The sequence below is a fragment of the Antechinus flavipes genome, chromosome 3 (assembly GCF_016432865.1).
Source record: "Antechinus flavipes isolate AdamAnt ecotype Samford, QLD, Australia chromosome 3, AdamAnt_v2, whole genome shotgun sequence".
Taxonomy (NCBI): Eukaryota; Metazoa; Chordata; class Mammalia; order Dasyuromorphia; family Dasyuridae; genus Antechinus; species Antechinus flavipes.
In genome coordinates, this window is record NC_067400.1 from 165,435,465 (window position 1) to 165,453,670 (window position 18,206).

The 18,206-nt window shown below is 33.2% G+C and overlaps 1 protein-coding gene across 1 annotated transcript in view; it reads left to right on the forward strand.

Annotated features, from left to right (window-relative positions):
• MYO16 (myosin XVI) overlaps positions 1 to 18,206 on the forward strand; it is a 722,870-nt gene that overhangs the window by 132,926 nt on the left and 571,738 nt on the right. The window lies entirely within an intron of this gene.

Below are 18,206 nucleotides of genomic sequence, written 5' to 3' on the forward strand. Positions count from 1 at the left end.
TTGATCATTCATTATGGTACATTATTACCAATAATACCAATTAAAATAATAATCGATTTATTGAGTACCTACAATGTACATGGGAGTAGCTAGGTGATACAGTAGATTGCTGAGTTTGGAGTTAAGAAGACTGCCCCTTCTTTTCTCTCATTCTAGAACCTTAATCATTGCAATAGCCTGCTGGTTTGTCTGCCTGCCTCTAGTTTCTTTCTGTTCCAATTCATTCTCCATTAAGTTACTAAAGTGATTTTTTGCTAAATCATTTTCCTAAATGTTTCCTAAAACATTGGTCTGCTCATGTCTTATACACACACTACCCACTCAACTCAAAAAAAAAAACTCCAATAGCTTCCTATTATTGTGTCTAGAAAAAAAAAAAAGAAAATAGTCTGTTTTATATTCACAATCCTTCACAATCTACTACCCTCCTGCCTTTCCAGTCTTCTTTATGTTGCACTAAAGCAACTAAAACCAAGCAATATTTGTGGTCTGACTGTTTCACCAATAAGATATTCCAACTCTTGGCATTTTCTCTGACTGTCTCCCATACCTGGAATGCTCTCCCCATTTCACTCTAATTGCTAACCTCTCTAACCCAATTAAAATTCTGCCTTCTACAAGAACCCTTTCTTAATACCTCTACTGCTTTCCCTCTTTTGATTATTTCCTATTTGTCATGTGTGTGTGTGTGTGTGTGTGTGTGTGTGTGTGTGTGTAGTTTTGTATATATTTGTTTTAACATTGTCTTCTCCCATTAGATTGTAAGTTCTTAGGGACTGACTTTTGCCTATTTTTTGTATCTGGTACATATCATGCATTTAATAAAATATTTGTTGGTTGGTTGATTGATTAAAACTGGTATTAACTCTTTAGAACTCTAAGTGCCATGATGCTACTATAATTTGACTACACATTGCAACAAGAGGTCAGATGACTATTAACTTTGCAAGCTTTAGTGTAAAAACAAACTTCAAACCAAAATCGAAACTAAACAAACAACTCCTCTCCAACATCTCTCCTGTGCACAAGAGCATGCACACACACACACACAATTGATGGGTCCTCAATCAACCAGATTACATTGGGGTAGAAAAAATATGTGGAAACCATAACTTGGTTTTTCTTACTCATTTTTTTTCTTTTTAAAATGAATATTCTCACAGTAGAGAATAGCTGGATGTAAACATGGAAGGAAATAAACATTTATTAAGAGTCTAATATGTTCTAAACAATTTATAAACATCCTGTTTGATCCTTACCTAACTCTGTGAGCTAGGTGCTATGATTCCCATTTTCACACTGAAAAAATGGAGGCAATCAAAGGTTAAATCATTTTGTAGGAGACACCTGGCTATTCAGTGTTTGAACTGAGGTTGAATTCAGTTCTTCTTAACATAAAGGCTATTACTTTATCCATTATGTCACCCAACAACCTCTAAGAAAACAAAACGTGTGTGTGTGTGTGTGTGTGTGTGTGTGTGTGTGTGTGTGTGTTTGGGAAAAGGGGTAAGGAGAGGAGGACAGATAGACAGAGACACAGAGAGAAAGAGATTTCACAAAGAAAAAAGATCTTACAAGTTACCTAATTCCACTTGAACATGAATCTTGTCTCTTATAAGATCATCATGGCACAAGATAATGATTTAATTAAATTGATGAATTCTCAAACAGAGAATGTGCAATGGTTGATATATCTTATTGGCTTTCCTGGGGAGAAGGCTTAAGGATGATATCATAGTTGTCTTCATATATTTGAAAGATTGTCACATGGGGAAAAGAGTGCTTTCTTTTTCTTGGTCCTGAAAAAGGACTAGAATTGATGGGTGGAAGAGTAACAGACTTTGGCTTCATAGAAAGAGGAACTTAATCACTGTAGTTACCCCAAAGTGGAATGAACTAACCCCACATATTGGAATATTTTTAATATTTATGACCTTTAAGTAGAGAATGGATGACTTTTCCTTAAAGATATTTTCAATCAATGAGCATTAATTAATTTTATCATCATTTCTGAAGCATTTATCTGGTTGTTTTATATTATGATATCTGGAACTGAAGATAGAAAACTAGATATAGTCTGACCATGTAACATCCAAGTAGAGCTATCATCTTAATTATAGAAATTGTGTTTCTATCAATGCAAATTAAGATGACTTAGACTGTCAAAATGTTTGCATGTTAAACTTGCAGTTCATTAAAGTACCCAATATTTTTTTTCCTTTTCCTGCAGTTGTGTAGTAAATTTTTTCAACCTAATTGTAGTACTTTACACGTATCCCTTATCTAATGTTAAGAACTATTAGAAATTGGAATTCTAATTAATGCTATTTGAAAAAGTCCAAATTAAGTCCAACAACATGTTTTCTTGGATATGATAATAATTGTTGTCCTTTATTTTATTTTATTTTTAATTAATAGAATAAAATTAGAAATTGTATAACAAAATAAAAGATGATTGCATATGAAACTGCAGATTTCTTATATAAAACTTGCTAATCTTTTAAAAATATATGATGAAATTATCATGCAAATCCCTCTTCTTTCCCTCCTCCAATGATAGCTGCTATTACACACAAAAAAGCACATATACACATAACACACACACACACATGCACACACACACACACACACGTAAAATTATTCTATACATACTCTATTTATCACTTCTTTCTCTGGATGCAGAGAACATCTTTCTTCATATGTCCTTTATAATTAATTTGGGTATGTATAGTAGTCAAAATTACTCATTTGTTCAAAGTTATTCTTAAAACAATATTGTTGTTATTGTACATTATGTTCTCTTGATTCTGCTTCTTTTACTCCATTATTTCATGCATGTCCTTCCACGTTTTTTTCTAAGATCACTGAGATATTCATTTTATATAACACAGTAATATTCTATCATAATAATATACAGCAACTTGTTCAACCATTCCCCAAATAATGGAAATTGTTATTTTAATTCATAAAAAATTAATATCTTAGATATTAATTAAGAGCAAAAATGAATTTTCTTTTGGTGGAATTTTTTTGTTTTAGAAACATAGCTCATTAAATAAACATGATATAATTTAATCATTTATTGCAAACTGATTTTAGGAAAAACATGTAAACATTATATTTCATCTCTGTGATAAATTCATTTAATGGACTTGAAATTTTCACCTCCTGGGTTATAACTGTTGAACACTGGCACTTATTATGGAGTAAAACAATGTATAATTGGCTTTTCTAAAACATTATTAATAGTTTAAAGGTTTAGATAAGTCAAAATTACTGTCATCCAACATTTTGAAATTACATTTCAAGTTTTTTTTTCCAATGTAAAATGTACTTATTAAGTATAATTATGTTTAACATAGTGGTACTTAACACATCATTCCTCCTCCTCTCCTCATCACCCACATCTGTATACAGAGCTAAATAATGTGCTAGAGATGTCAAATGGCAAATTCCTGTGGATATAGCTGTTCATAGGAATATTGAGTTTTTAAACCTATATTTTTCTTCCATGTCATTATTTTGAGTAAATAATTTGTCTCTCCACATAGATTTGCCAGATCCAAGTATGTCTCCAAAGTATAGGGATATTTTAATGTATATTTTACTACAAGTGGCCTTTTTGAAAAAAAGAATTATGTGGGTTTACACTGTTATCAAAAATGTTCAGTCCTGCAATTATTTGATTTTTACACAACCTTTTATGCTGATGGCAAAGAAATACAGGAAGAGTTTTTCCCATGTGTATGAGCAGATGGATGAATGTTAGTTTTACGTTCCAGTCATCAGTGCTGATTCTTTTATCTTCAGATTCCATTACTGAAACAGATCATGCCTGTCAAACTCACTGTTAGATGTGGATGACAGCATATTTTTAAAAAGTCTGCTCAAAATTCATTTTTACACTGGAATATTGTAAGTTGAGTTCTACAAAAATACCTTTGCACATAAAATAAATGTTCTCAATTTTAACATTAGATTTTTTTTAGGAAAAGCAATTTAATTCTATTAGAAAAATTTAAAGTTTGGACTTCTGGAACTCCTAAATGGCAGCTTGGGTACTCTTTAAATACTTATGTGATAACTTCCTCTTTATTCCAGATTTCTCTTTATTCCAAGTTCTTGATATTTTCTTTCTATATTCAAACATCAAATTTTAGGCTCTATAATAAGAAAAAATTATTTCATAAGCAATATTATTCTTGAAATCATATTAGGTTGAATCAAAGCATTAAAAAAAACTTGCTTTTGCATATCGTCATAGTTAAATTCTAAAGACATTGAGTCAAGATTTATCAGATGAAAGTCACTCATATATAACAGATTTTGTAGACTTTGTTCACTGAAAGATTGTCATCTGTTGAATGAAATTTATAGAATCATATGACACTTCTGAAAAATTTTACTTTAAGAGATGCAGAATTACAGCAGATGCTTTAACAGAATTACATAGTACAATACTAGACTTAAATAGTTATTAATTATTTCAAGGTCAGGACAATATTTTTGATAATTTGCTTCTATCTGGCCTCATCTTCACAAACCAAATCTTCAAGTTGGAAGGGACTTTTGAACCTATCTTGCCAGACTTATACCTGAAATGGACCCAGATATAGAATTTCTTTAAAAAGTAATGAATTTGTTTATTTTTAATAAATATTGATTTATGAATCACGTTGGGAAGAAAAATCAGAACAAAAGTGAAAAACCATGGAAGAGAAAAACAAAACAGAAAAAAGAAGTGAACAAACATGTGTTGATTTACATTCAGTCTCTATAGTTTTTTTTTTGTTTTTGTTTTTGTTTTTTTTTTTTTGTGAATGCAAATAGTATTTTGTATGCAAAGTTTTTTGAGATTTCTTTGGATCATTGAACAGCTGAGAAGAACCAAGTCTTTCATAGTGATCATTGCGCATTCTTGCTATTATTGGGTGCAATGTATTCCTGGTTCTACTTGTTTCACTCAGCATCAGTTTGTGTAAATCTTTCCAGGTCTTCCTCATATCTGCTTCTTCATCATTTTTAAAGAACAATAATGTTCCATTACCTTCATATGCCACAACTTGTTCAGCCATTCCTGAATTGATTGACACCTACTCATTCTCCAATTCTTTGCTACCACAAAAAGAGGTGCTACAAACATTTTTGCACATGTGGATCCTTTTCCCTCCTTTATGATTTCCTTGGGATATAGACTCAATAAGTGACACTTCTGGGTCAAAGAGCATGTATTATTTTATAGTCTTTTGAGCATAGTTCCAAATTGCTCTTCAGAATGGTCACAATTCCACAAATGCATTTATGTCCTAGTTTTCCCACATCCCCTCCAATATTTATCATATTCTTTTCCTGTCAGCTTAGCCAATCTGAGAAGTGTGAGGTAGTATCTCTCTCAGAGTTGTTTTAAATTGCATTTCTTTAATCAATAGTGTTTTAGATCATTTTTTCATATGACTATAGATGACTGTTCATCTATATTCATATGACAATTATCTAGTCACATCCTTTGACCATTTAGCAATTGGGGAAATGACTTGTATTCTTAATAAATTTCACAAGTTCTATATATATTTTAGAAATGAGAACTTTTTCAGAAACACTGACTGTAAAGATTTTTCCCTACTTTGTATTTCTCTTTTAATCTTGTTTCTGTTGTTTTGTTTGTGCAAAACTTTTTTTAATATAATATAACCAAAGTTGTCCATTTTGCCTTTCATAAACATTCTCTAGTTCTTTTTTGGTCATGAATGTCTCTCTTCTCCAAAGATCTGATAGATAAATTATATCTTGCTCTTCTAATTTGCTTATACTAACACCCTTTATGCCCAAATCATGTACTCATTTTAACTTATTTTGGTAAGGGGTATGAGATGTAGATTTATGCTGAGTTTCTGACATATTATTTTCCTGTTTTCCCAATAATCTTTGTGAAATAGTGAGTTCTTATCCCAAAAGCTTGAGCAAAAATTAAAAGGGGGAACTTACCACCAATGAAAAAGAAATTAAAGCAATAATTAGGAGCTATTTTGCTCAACTTTATGGCAGCAAATCTGACAATCTAACTGAAATGGATGACTATTTATAAAAATATAATTGCCCAAAGTAACAGGGAAAGGAAATAATGTATTTACATATGATACAATAATCAAGGTCTACAGTAATATAGTATTTGGTAACCCCATAAACTCCAGCTCCCTTTATTGGTATGCTCTTCAATGTATATAATAGGAATGAGTGCTGTGAGTTTTTTCTGGGTCTATTGAGATTATCATATGATTTCTGTTGGTTTTATTATTGAAATAGTCAATTATGGAAAGTTTTCTTGATATTGAACCAGTCCTTCATTATAAATCCCATTTGGTTGTAGAGTATTATTTTGCTGATAAATTGCTAATGTCTTTGCTAATATTTAAAAGTTTTTATGTCCATATTCATTAGGAAGAATAATCTGTAATTTTCTTTTGTTTTGGTTCTTCCTGATTTAGGTATCAGTATCATATTTGTATCATAGAAGGAATTTGGCAGTAGTCTTTCTTTACCTATTTTTCCAAATAGTTTACATAGAATTGGAATTAGGTATTTAAATATTTGGTAAAATTCACTTGTAAATCCATCTGATCCTGGAAATTTTTTCTTAGAGAATTCAATAATGGCTTGTTCAATTTCTTTTTCCTAATATGGGACTATTTAAGTAATTTATTTCCTTTTCTGTTACTTTGGGCAATCATATTTTTGTAAATATTCATCCATTTCAATTAGATTGTCAGATTTGCTGCCATAAAGTTGCGCAAAATAGCTCTTAATTATTGTTTTAATTCCTTTTTCATTGGTGGCAAGTTCCCCCTTTTCATTTTTGATGTTGATGTTTTTCTTTCTCTTTCTTTTTTCTAATCAAATTAATGAAAAGTTTATCTATTTTGTTGCTTTTTCATAAAACCAACCCTTCATTTTATTAATAAGTTCAATAGTTTTCTTGATTTTAATTTTATTAATCTCTTCTTCGATTTTCAGAATTTGTAATTTGTTATTTAATTGGTTGTTTTTAATTTGTTCTTACACTAGCTTTTTAGTTGCATGCAATTCATTGATGTCTTTCTCTGTTTTTTTGTATATGAAGTTATTTATAGATTTAAAAAAAAGTTCCCCTAAGAACTGCTTTGGCTGCATCTTTCAGGTTTTGCTTTGTTGTGTCATTATTGTCATTTTCTTGGTTGAAATTATGGATTGTTTATTTGACCTACTCTTTATTTAGAATTGAATTATTTGATTTCCAATTTTTTTTTAGTCTATCTTTCCATGGCCCTGTATTGAAAGCAATTTTTATTGGTCATGAACTGAAAAGCAAATGTTTACTATTTCTGCCTTTCTGCATTTGATTGTGAGGTTTTTATGGCCTAAGACATGGTCAATTTTATGTAGGTGCCATGTATGTAGTCCTGAGAAAAAAGGTATATTCCTCTCTGTCTCTATTTAATTTTCTCCAGAGCTCTTTCATATCTAGGTTTCCTTGGATCCCATTAACCTCCCTAGTTTCTTCTTGTTTATTTTGTGCTTAGATTTGTCTGACTCTGAGAGGGGAAAGTTAAGGAGCCTTACTAATATGGTTTTGCTGTCTATTTCTTTCTGTAGCTAGCTTAATATATTTTATAAGAATTCATATGCTCTATTGTGATGACCACATATTTTAAAAATCAGCTAGAGTCAGGAATTCAGGTTAAGGGAAAATCTTTGATCTTTATTCTTCGTGGAGGTGAAGGGGGGATGGCAATAGGAATGTGAGCAGCCGTGACACAAACCCCGCCAGCCATCTCTCTGCCTCTCTCTCCACCCCTCTCTCTCCACCCACCCAAATCTTCCCTACTTTATTTCTCATACAGCACTTTAAAACGTGCACAAAGAGAGGGGGGGGGGGCATTCTTTCTCCAAGCATAATTAATAGAGTATATTTAGCCTCACATGCTTGGGATCTCAGTGCATCAACTCGAGCTTCAGCCCATTACATTCTACCTCTTGCTACCTATACATTTAATATCATTATTACTTTATTATTTATACTATCCTTTATCAATGTCTTTCCTTCCTTATCTCTTTTAATTATATCTATTTTTATGTTTCTTTATCTGAGATCAGAATTGCTACCTTGCTTTTTTTTTGCTTCAGCTGAAGCATAGTAAATTTTATTCCAGCATTTTACCATTACTCTGTATGTATCTCCCTGTTTCGAATGTTTCTTGCATATAACATATTGTAGAATTCTGTTTTTTAATTCACTCTGCTATTTTTTTTTTCATTTTATGGCACAGTTCATCTGTGAAATGAACTCATTCACACTCATAAAAATAGTTTTATATTTCCCTCTATCCTATTTTCTTCCCTATATATACTTTTGTTTTCTCTTTCTACCCTATCTTTAGTAGTTTTTTTTAATCACCCTACCCACTACCTTATCTTATCTTTTATCTCCCTACCTCCTTCTCTCTTACCTTTTTTTCCTAGTGTTTCTGCCCTTCCCTTCTATCCAGTCCTTCCCTTTTCTTGTCTTTCTTGCCCTACTTCTTTATAGGATAAGATAAATTTGTGTACTTAATTGAATGATTCTTATTCCCTTTTTGAGCCAAAACTTATGAGATCAAGCTTCAATCATTTTCCTCCTCCCTTCTTTCCCTTGATTACAATAGGTCTTTTGTGCCTATTCATGTGATCTAATTTGTCCCATATAACTCTCCTTTCCTCTTCTCCCAGTATAGTCCTTTTTTCCACCTCTTACTGTCTTTTTATTTGATATTATCATAACAGAGTCTATTCACAACCACATCCTCTGCTTATGTGATACCCCCCTCTATCTGCCCTAGTAACAGATATTGTTCTCAAGAGTTACAGATATTGTTTTCCCATCTAGGAATGTAAACCGTTTAACCTTTAAATAATATATTTTCCCCCTATTTACCTTCCTATCCTTCTCTTGAGTTCTGTGCTTGAAGATTAAATTTTCTCTTTAGTTCTGGTTTTTTCAATAGAAATGATTGAAAGTCTCTTACTTCATTGAAGATCCATCTCCTCCCCTGCAAAATGGTGATGCTCAGTCTGTCTGGGTAGTTAATCCTTGGTTGTAACCCCTGGTCCTTTGCTTTCCAGAATTTGGTATTCCAGATGCTTTGATTCTTTATTGTAGAAGCTACCAGATCCTGGGTAATCCTGACTGTTGCTCCTTGATATTTGAATTGTTTGTGTCTGATGTCTTGCCATATTATTTTTTTCCCATGAGATTGTAGTTCAGGAATTTTGCAACAATGTCTGTTGGGGTTTTCCTTATAGGATCTCGTTCTGAAGATGATAGATGGATTCTTTCAATGACTACTTCCCCCTCTGTATCTAGAATATTGGGGCAGTTTTCCTTGATGATCTCTTGAAAACTGCTATCCAGGCTCTTTTTTTGGTCTTAGTTTTCAGATAATACAATGTAAGGTCCAAAGAGAAACCTCGCATAGTGCAATAAGGAAATCAAAAAACTTTGATGCCTGAGGCACCCAGATGTGATCTCTGCAGCTAATAGGGACTGCCTCATGATCAGAAGTTCTGGCTGCATTGAAAATGCATCATCATCAGGAGACATCTCCTTCTCTTATTGGCTGTGCATGTGACCTCATAGACCCTATATAAGTAGTAGGGACTAGGGAGTACAGGAATGTGAGGAGTGCAGGAGTGGTGCAAGTAGTGCAGGATGTGATCTTGTGGAATAAAGTCTTTGCTTGCAAGCCACTGTGTCCGGGTGCTCTGTTGAACATAAAAACCACCACTAGCTGAGTCAGCGGCCAGAGATCTCTGAAGACCTAGGATTAGGTAAGTAATAAAGAACCACTGATTGAGGAGGCAATGGCCAGGGATCTCTGAAGGTTTGGGATTAGGCAAGACTGGCAATCAGTAACCTCTGAGGGGGAGGTTACAACTGCAGTCCAACATGAGGGCAGCACTTTCAGCATTGTCAGACCCGCAAGGGAAGGTTCAACAGCCTTGTTAAGAGATTGAGAAGGCAGGGACATATAATGGATCTGGGTCTAAATTTACCTGTGATCATGCCCGATAACACAGCTGTGCAAACACAGATCAACTGTATAAGTTAGAGAGCCAGAGGGGTGATTCTCTAGTGGAGAACACTTCTGATGAGGAGCAGGCGACAGGGCTTACTCCCGGGCTCCAAGGTGTCTACTCCCATCCCCATTGAGCACAACTCAGGAAGGAAAAAAATTAGGAGGAAGAGAAGAAAAGAAAAGTTACTTTATAGCAGTTAGAACAAAAAGTATAAGAACTCCGCTTACAGGCTGAAGAAGAGAAAAATCAAAAGATTACAATAGTTATAAGAAGAAGTACAAGAGTTTCAGTTAGAGAAGAAACAAAAAGTTACTTTATAACAGAACAAAAAGTGCAAGAGCTCAGCTACAGGTTGAGGAAGAGAAGAAACAAAAAGTTACTTTACAGAAGTTAGAACAAAAGGAAGTGAGATTAGAGCTAGAGAGGTGGAAGTTAGTGGGAGAACAACTGACTGAATACAATGGGTTAAAATTGGCTTTAAGAAATCCCACAAGTTTTAAAAGGAGGAAAGATTTTAAGTTGGGCAGCCAGACAAGAAAGTATGAGGAGAAAAGCAAGCAGAGAGTTGGTGCCTGTAACCCTGGAGAGTACAGCACCTGAGGCAGAGCTAAAAAAGTCTTTTTCTTTTTCTTTTTTTTTTTTTTTTTTTTTTTTTTTAGCATTTTACTTATTTATATAGCTTGCTACTGCTCTAAGAGATCTGCAGGGCACAGCCATTTGGTAGAGAGAAGAATTAAGTGTGTTAAGTACCTTGCTGAGGAGAAGGGGTTTAGAGCTTTTCACTTTCAAAGCTCGGTTTCCATTTCAGTTCTACCTCCAGTAGAACATGGACCCTGCTCTCCCCATCAAAATTTTACCCTGCTTTTTTTCATTTTTTAAATTCTACTGTTTAAGTAATTTTTTTTTTCTTCAGACAATTTTTTTCCTTCCTTTTCCAAGCTGTTGACCCTCTCACACATACTTCTCATTTCCTTTCTCATTTTTTTCTTCTACCTCTCTTGTTTGCCTTTTAAAGTATTTTATGAGGACTTCTAAGGAGCCTCTTTGTGCTTGAGATCAATTTATATCATGCTTTGAGATTTCCTCTGTGGATATCATGTCTTTGTCTGAGTTTGTGTTTTGGTCTGCTCTGTCCCCAGAGTACTTTCTATGTCAAAGTTTTTTTCTTGTTTCTTGCTCATTTCCTTCCCTTTTAATATTTCCTTTTTTTTTTTTTTTTTACTTTTATGTTTGAGCTCTGCTCCTGAGTAAAGAGGGCACCATTCCAAGCTTCCTATGCAGCTCTGAACCTTGACTTTGAGCAGAGGATTCCCTTGTGTATGCTTGAAGTATCTTTGCCTGCTCTTTTCAGGAAACAGCCTAGTATCCCAGAGTTTGCCTTCTGAACCGGAACTGGAAACTGCCCCATTGATTTGCTCCTGTACTGAATCCTAGGTCTCAGCCAGGATTGAGGGTCTTAGTTGCTAAGTTGTTGTGATTAAGACCCTATTACTGACTTTCCCAAAATCTATCTGAACTGGGGTGAACATCTGTGAACACCCTTTTCACCCTAATGAGACTGACCTTTCTTGAAGTTTTTTCAGTCTATTTTGAACTGGAGAGTGATTTCATTCCATCAGACTCTGTTCAGAGGTTTGGTTTCATGTGGTTTTCAAGGGAAACTTTTCAAGCAGCTTTCTAACTTTACTCCACTATCTTGACTCTATCCTTGTAAGTTTTTTTTTTTTAGTTAAAAAAAAAAAAAGATTGATTTGCTGAGCTCTTGTCAGTTTCCAGTAAATATATGAAGTAGGATTTGGGCAGAGATCTTTCTTTATACCCAAGTAGTAATTATTCAGATAATCAGATAATTTTTAGATAGAGCCATTCAGTATGTGTTAGACTTTCCAGAGGAAACATTTTTTAAAATAAGAGTAATTTGCTAAGCTCGCTCCCAAATATATATACATTATCCTTTTTTAAAACTTAGATTCTGTTCTACACTTTTCCACTTATTTCCAGGAGGAACCTGTACTACAGATATTATTTTTCCTACTCATATTCCCCAACAAAATAATAATCATAATAATAACAAAATTACTTTTAATAGTCCTATTTCTTTAAGGTTATTGATTTCCCAGATTCCATTGTGTTAATATGGCAGATGTGTCTGGTTCTAATTTGGTAGACAAAAGGTTCTAATAATGTGCTATCTTTTAATTACATTCACATTTTAACAGGTACCAGCTAGAGATTTATTATAATCACAAGGAATAATTATAAACATAGTAATATTAGAGGGGATCATGAGGAGATATTTTGAATCAGGTGAGCCTTTTGATACTCAATAAATAACAATATATACCTATATGATACCTATATGGATTGGCCAGCTGTACATGGGTTACAGGTGATATTATATTTCTGTCTTTAATTCATAGTTTTAGTAATGGTTTGTGTAACATATAAAACTATTTCATGCATATGAAGAAAATAAATGAGTTGTATACAAGAAAATGAAATGCTCTGACAAAGCTATAAATTCATGATCTCAAGTAAATAGAGCCCAAACCAGATAAAAAATGTATTTGGTAAATGTTTAATAAAGTATAATACAGTATAGACTATATCAATTTAATGTCTTCTGATTCAGTAAGTACCCTAATGAATCTATTTCTATTTAAGTTTGAGATCACAGATCTAAAGAAACAGGCCTAGTTATAGTCATCATGAAAAGCTAAGATGATGATACTAGCAAGAACTAACATTTATTTGCAACTTTAAGTTTTGATAACTCTAATTTCTTCTTTTGTTGAGAAAAAGAAAAAAAGGGCAATATTTGAATGCACAGAAGGCAAAGGTAGTGCTATTATTGCTACTAGTGATTTGTATTCATTGCTAAATATATAATTTTTCACCTTCTTTCATCTCACATCTTTCAAATGCTTTCCCATACTGTCTTATACTTTGCTTGGTTATTTCTTCAGTTTTCATAGGATCATACATCATCTATATGCAGCTGATTCTTGGCTCTATGTACGAAGCCAAATCTTTCCTGATCTTCAGCCTCACATTTCCAATTATTTATTGGACATGTTTAACTGGATGTTGCATCTTAAACTTAATATGTCTAAAACAGAATTCATATTTTATCTCTTAACCCTTTCCAATTCTAACTTCCCTATTTCTGTGGATGATACCATCCTTCTCCCGGTTGCCCAGACTCTCAAACTAAGGGTCATCCTTGACTTCTCAGTTCTCTCTCTTCTCCATGCAGTATATCAATCCTTGCCTATTAATCCTTCATAACATTTTTATACCTGTCCCTCCTTCTATCTGGTCACCCCACCACCAGCTGGTGAAGGCTTTTATTACTCCATGCTTGTACTATTGAAATAGTTTTCTGGCTGTTATCCCTGCCTTAAAAGTTGTTGTCCTCTCAATTCAATGGTCTTTCAATGGTTGTATCCAATATGTGGAATTCTTTCCCTCATCTTAATTTCTGTAAGAAGCTTTCCCTGGTCCACCTTAAAATTAATGTCTTCCCTTAGAGATAGTCTCCAGTTTATGCATTATATATATTTTGTGCACATAATTACTTGCATACTGTCTCCCCATCAAATTGTGAGTTCCTTAAGGGCAGAGACTGTTTTGGCCCATTGCCAGACATTTAGTAAATACTTAATAATTTTTTGTTGATGACATATCATCTCCTTAATTTTTCCTCTCCTTATCAGAACACTTATGGGATATTGTTATCATAGTTTCTGATGTGAGTGTCACAATATTTTGAATGACTACATAAAGTCCAAATTGTTCTCTAGGCTGTTCACAACTTCAACAACAATGCATTTTCCTACATCCTCTCCAACATTCATCATTACCTTTTCCTGCCATGTCAGCCAATCTGATACGTGAGGTGGTACCTCAGAGTTACATCATTTCAATGTGTTGAAAATATTTTGAATCTTACTTCTAATATACAGCTTTTTGCTTTCCTTCCCAACTTTATGTCATCTGCAAACTGATTAACAATTGTTATAACTGTGTAAAGAGATGTATGAATGGATGGAAGAATGAATAAAGGGATGAATAGAAGAATGAATGAAAATCATGTCTTAACTGGCCATTCAAATCCAAATTCATGTGGAAGGGGAATACAGAATTTAGGACATTTAGGAGATTTGGACATGCCCAGACAAATCGCCAGAAGCTTGTTTCCATGTTAGGGGATTTGGAGATGTTCCAAAGACAGGAAAGTGTCATAGCTGCAATTGACACCACCTTCTATAATCTGTCTAATTTACTTTCTTTTGTTGATTTTTCATTCAACACCCATCCCACTACATAATTTCTTCTACTTCACTCTCTCATTTATTGCTATGAACTAAAGATCAATAACAGAACATGCTCGGCAACATTGTCTGGGTAAAGAGTTGAAAAATGAAATATAAGCAAGAAAAGAAAAGAAAGGCATTCCAGAGACTTTCATACTGATAGCATATTTTTCCCCTTTGCCAATGGAATTGTAAAAGAACCATTTATTGGCTTATTTGTTTTTATAATGAATGTTTTTCTTCAAAATGCTAATTAGTTTCATTGGTTAGTGGCAGTTGAGCTTACTCCAATGACCTAGAAAAGACTTCAATTTCATATTGACATACTGATGTTACAATACAAAAGAATACTGAGTTTTAATTTTTAATAAGCCTTTGAGATTGAACTCCATTTATTAAAAGTCAATTTGACACATTGGTTCTATTTGTTTTCCAAGAGTGTAGCATAGTATCTTAATAAATTTTTAATTTAATTGAACAGAATTGCATTGAATTTAATTGTACAATTTAATTGTTCCTTTATATAATTTAATTGTATAAAGAGTAGCACATTATAAATAAAATACAATAAAATCTAGATAATATTAATCTGTTATTTTCTGAGTCAATATGCCTGAAAGAATCCTTTCCTAAGAAATTATTATAGAATACTAACAAATGACATTACTACAATATAAGATTTTAAGGTTTACAAAGTCTTTTATGATCTTACATAATTTTGTTAAGTACTATACTTATTACCATTTCCATTTTATTGATTAGTAAACAGGCTTAAAGAGATTTAGTGACTGGCACTTAATCACAGAATTAAACTATCAGTGATGTGTTTCAAAGTCTGATTTCTGATGACTTCATGTCCAATACTTTTTCTTTTATAAGAACATGCTATGTTTTGGAAATATATGTAAAACATCTAACATGAACTCAATGACAACAGAGATTATCTTTTGCCTGTTTTTTGTTGTTCTTGTCATCATTGTTGTATCTCTATTTTTTTTAACAGAATACTATGCACATAGCAGATCCTTAATAAATATTTACTGATTGACTAGAGTGTCTCCCTATATTATGGTTAAAGTCACAATTAAAAAAGGCAGATGTATGAGATATTAATGAAGAAATATAATACAATGGAAAGAAATCCCAAAGTTGGAAGACATAGTTTCAAATTCTGCCTCTCATGCTTATTTCTCTTTACTTCTGTAGACCTCAGTTTCATCATCAATAGAATGATGATGGGTGACTCTGGGTAGTCTTTGAGGCTCCTTTCAGCTTTAAATTTATAATCCTCTGATTCAAACACTTAATTATAAGTTTTGTATCAAATATCAAGTGATACTCAACTATTAACTCCTTTTTGAACAAGAGATTCTTGAATAGATTTAGCAGCTGAATTTATCTAAACAACACAGGATAGACAAGAGTTAAAGATATCTCCAAAATTTTGAAAATAGAGGCACCAGTGAATGGTGCTTTTACTGATGGAAAAGGAAAATTGAAGAGCTCCATTATTGACATAATTAGTTTGAGATATTAGATGAGACATCTACGTCAAGATGTACTGATAGTAAACTGAGATTTGTATTTAGATCTTCAAACACAGATCATCCACCTTTTTTTTTTTTTACTATTCTTACACATCCATTTATTTACAATATAATTTACTACTGATAAATTAATATAAAAATCATCCATATGGGTAATTTTTATCTCTAGAAAATAAAACATATTTCTTGAAACTTCTGTCATTTATACTATATTATACTATATTTATACAAACTATGAGAAAGAGCTAAAAAGTCATATATTCTTTATTCTTCCCTCCTCAGTCAATTGTTAATATCTACCAGGCAAAGGGAGCAGAAGGGTGCTCCCTTTGAAATACGCAAAGTGCCTGTTCCAGTGCCTACAGCTCTAATAAGGGCAGGCAGATGGAATCACAGCAACATTGCTTGTGACTGACTCAAATACAAAAGAGAGAGAGCAGTGTGCCAAAAACCTGGCTTATTCTTTCTCCATACCTCTGATCCATAACTAACCAATAGTGCCTGCTTCCAATACCATATGCCCTCTCTAATGGCTGGGAAATATCAGAAGGGTTTAAACCCAACTACAAGGAACCTTGTGGCTCTATATTTAGCTTTTTAGTCTCATTCTGTAATCCACATATTCAGTAAGGTTGATATCTGGCTCTCTTTTGCTAAATATCTGACCTGTTGATGAGTAATTTAATAGGGGCAGGGGGAGGAATTCATTGAGAAAAGGAATTATGGGTTTGTACTTAATATTTACCAGTTTTGTCACATCGGGCAAGTGTCGCAGTAGTCATCTGTGTCACTTCCATTCCCTATACCTTCAAATGGAATATCCAGGGGTCCTCAGCTGAGGACGTTTATCCCCCTCACCCAGGGCTATGAAGTTTCTTTATTTAAAGGCCCACAAAACAAAGTTTTTGTTTTTTACTATAATCTGATCCTCCAACAGTCTGAGGGACAATGAACTGACCCCCCATTTAAAAAGTTTGAGGACCCCTGGAATATACTAATGAAGCATACTAATAACTAATAAGAGATATCTCTATGTTGGAAACTAATTGAACTTTGTGAGGAAAATCATTGGCTAATGATTAAAATAGAGAAAAACATCTCTTAAGACCTATAGTCTTATCAATATCAGATAGTGCTTAAATGTGGGGATACAAATTTAAGCAAAAAAGATTGACCATCCCCATCCTTAAGTTGACATTCTAATGGAGAAATGCTTCAAAGAGGAAACTGAGGGAGTGTGTAAAATACTTGTGTGCAGATTTTATTAAGTGGAGATTTAAGGACTCAAAATTCTTGGGTATTACTTTCTGCTGACCACGTATAACTTTTTTTGGGGGGGGCAAAATAAACATATTCAACATGATAAGCATTGTGAAAATAAAAGATATAACTAGGTAAATAAACGTAGTGGAAGTTTAGTTTCTTAGACAAAGCTCTTGTCTAATATTTTGTTTTTCTTTTAATATTGAGATGTTTATATGTTGTTGATGATGGTAAAGTTACAATTATAAAAAAGAAAATTTAATGAAAAATATTCTATAGGTCTGATAATCTTGGATGCTTTTAGTTATTTGGAATAAGCTTCTGGGTTAGTTCCCCCATCCCCCACCCCCCCACTGGGGTTTCATCATTCGATGTTTCATCATCCGAGGACTCTTAAAGCTTTGTTGGCATACTATAAAATCTGTCTGCTGTTTTCTGCCCTATTTATCTTAGCATTTTCAGAACCCTCTAGAGCTTGTGCTGAATGATACCATAAACTCTTGCAAATCTCTTTGTTCCCACTTGTTTGTGTTTAAGAAAGAACAGGAACTCCATGCTACAATTTTGGGTTGGTTAGCAAAGTTAAAAGCAAAAAAAAAAAAATGTTGTAAGTAGTAGATGAACAAATCATCTGTTCCTCCCAAGGAAGAAACTCAGTATATATTTGCAAAAAAGTTGTGATTTTCAGAGGGAATATTCCTGTTTGAATCCTTGAAAAATTACAAGAGTCATTTGTAGGATTATCTTTTATTAACATTTAAAGGGAAACAAATTCTTAAATCTTTTAGGAAAAGTGACTCTCACACAGATTTAGGAATATTAGGAATGCTAAGATCCCCTACTAGAAAATAAGGAATCACAACAAGAAAGTAAAGCAAGCCAACTTGAATGATGGGATATGGTTATAATATGAAGGATAGTCAGATAGATGGAAAAAATATATCAGGTTCACAAAGACCCAGATAGATTGTGATTTACTTCTTTAGAGCCC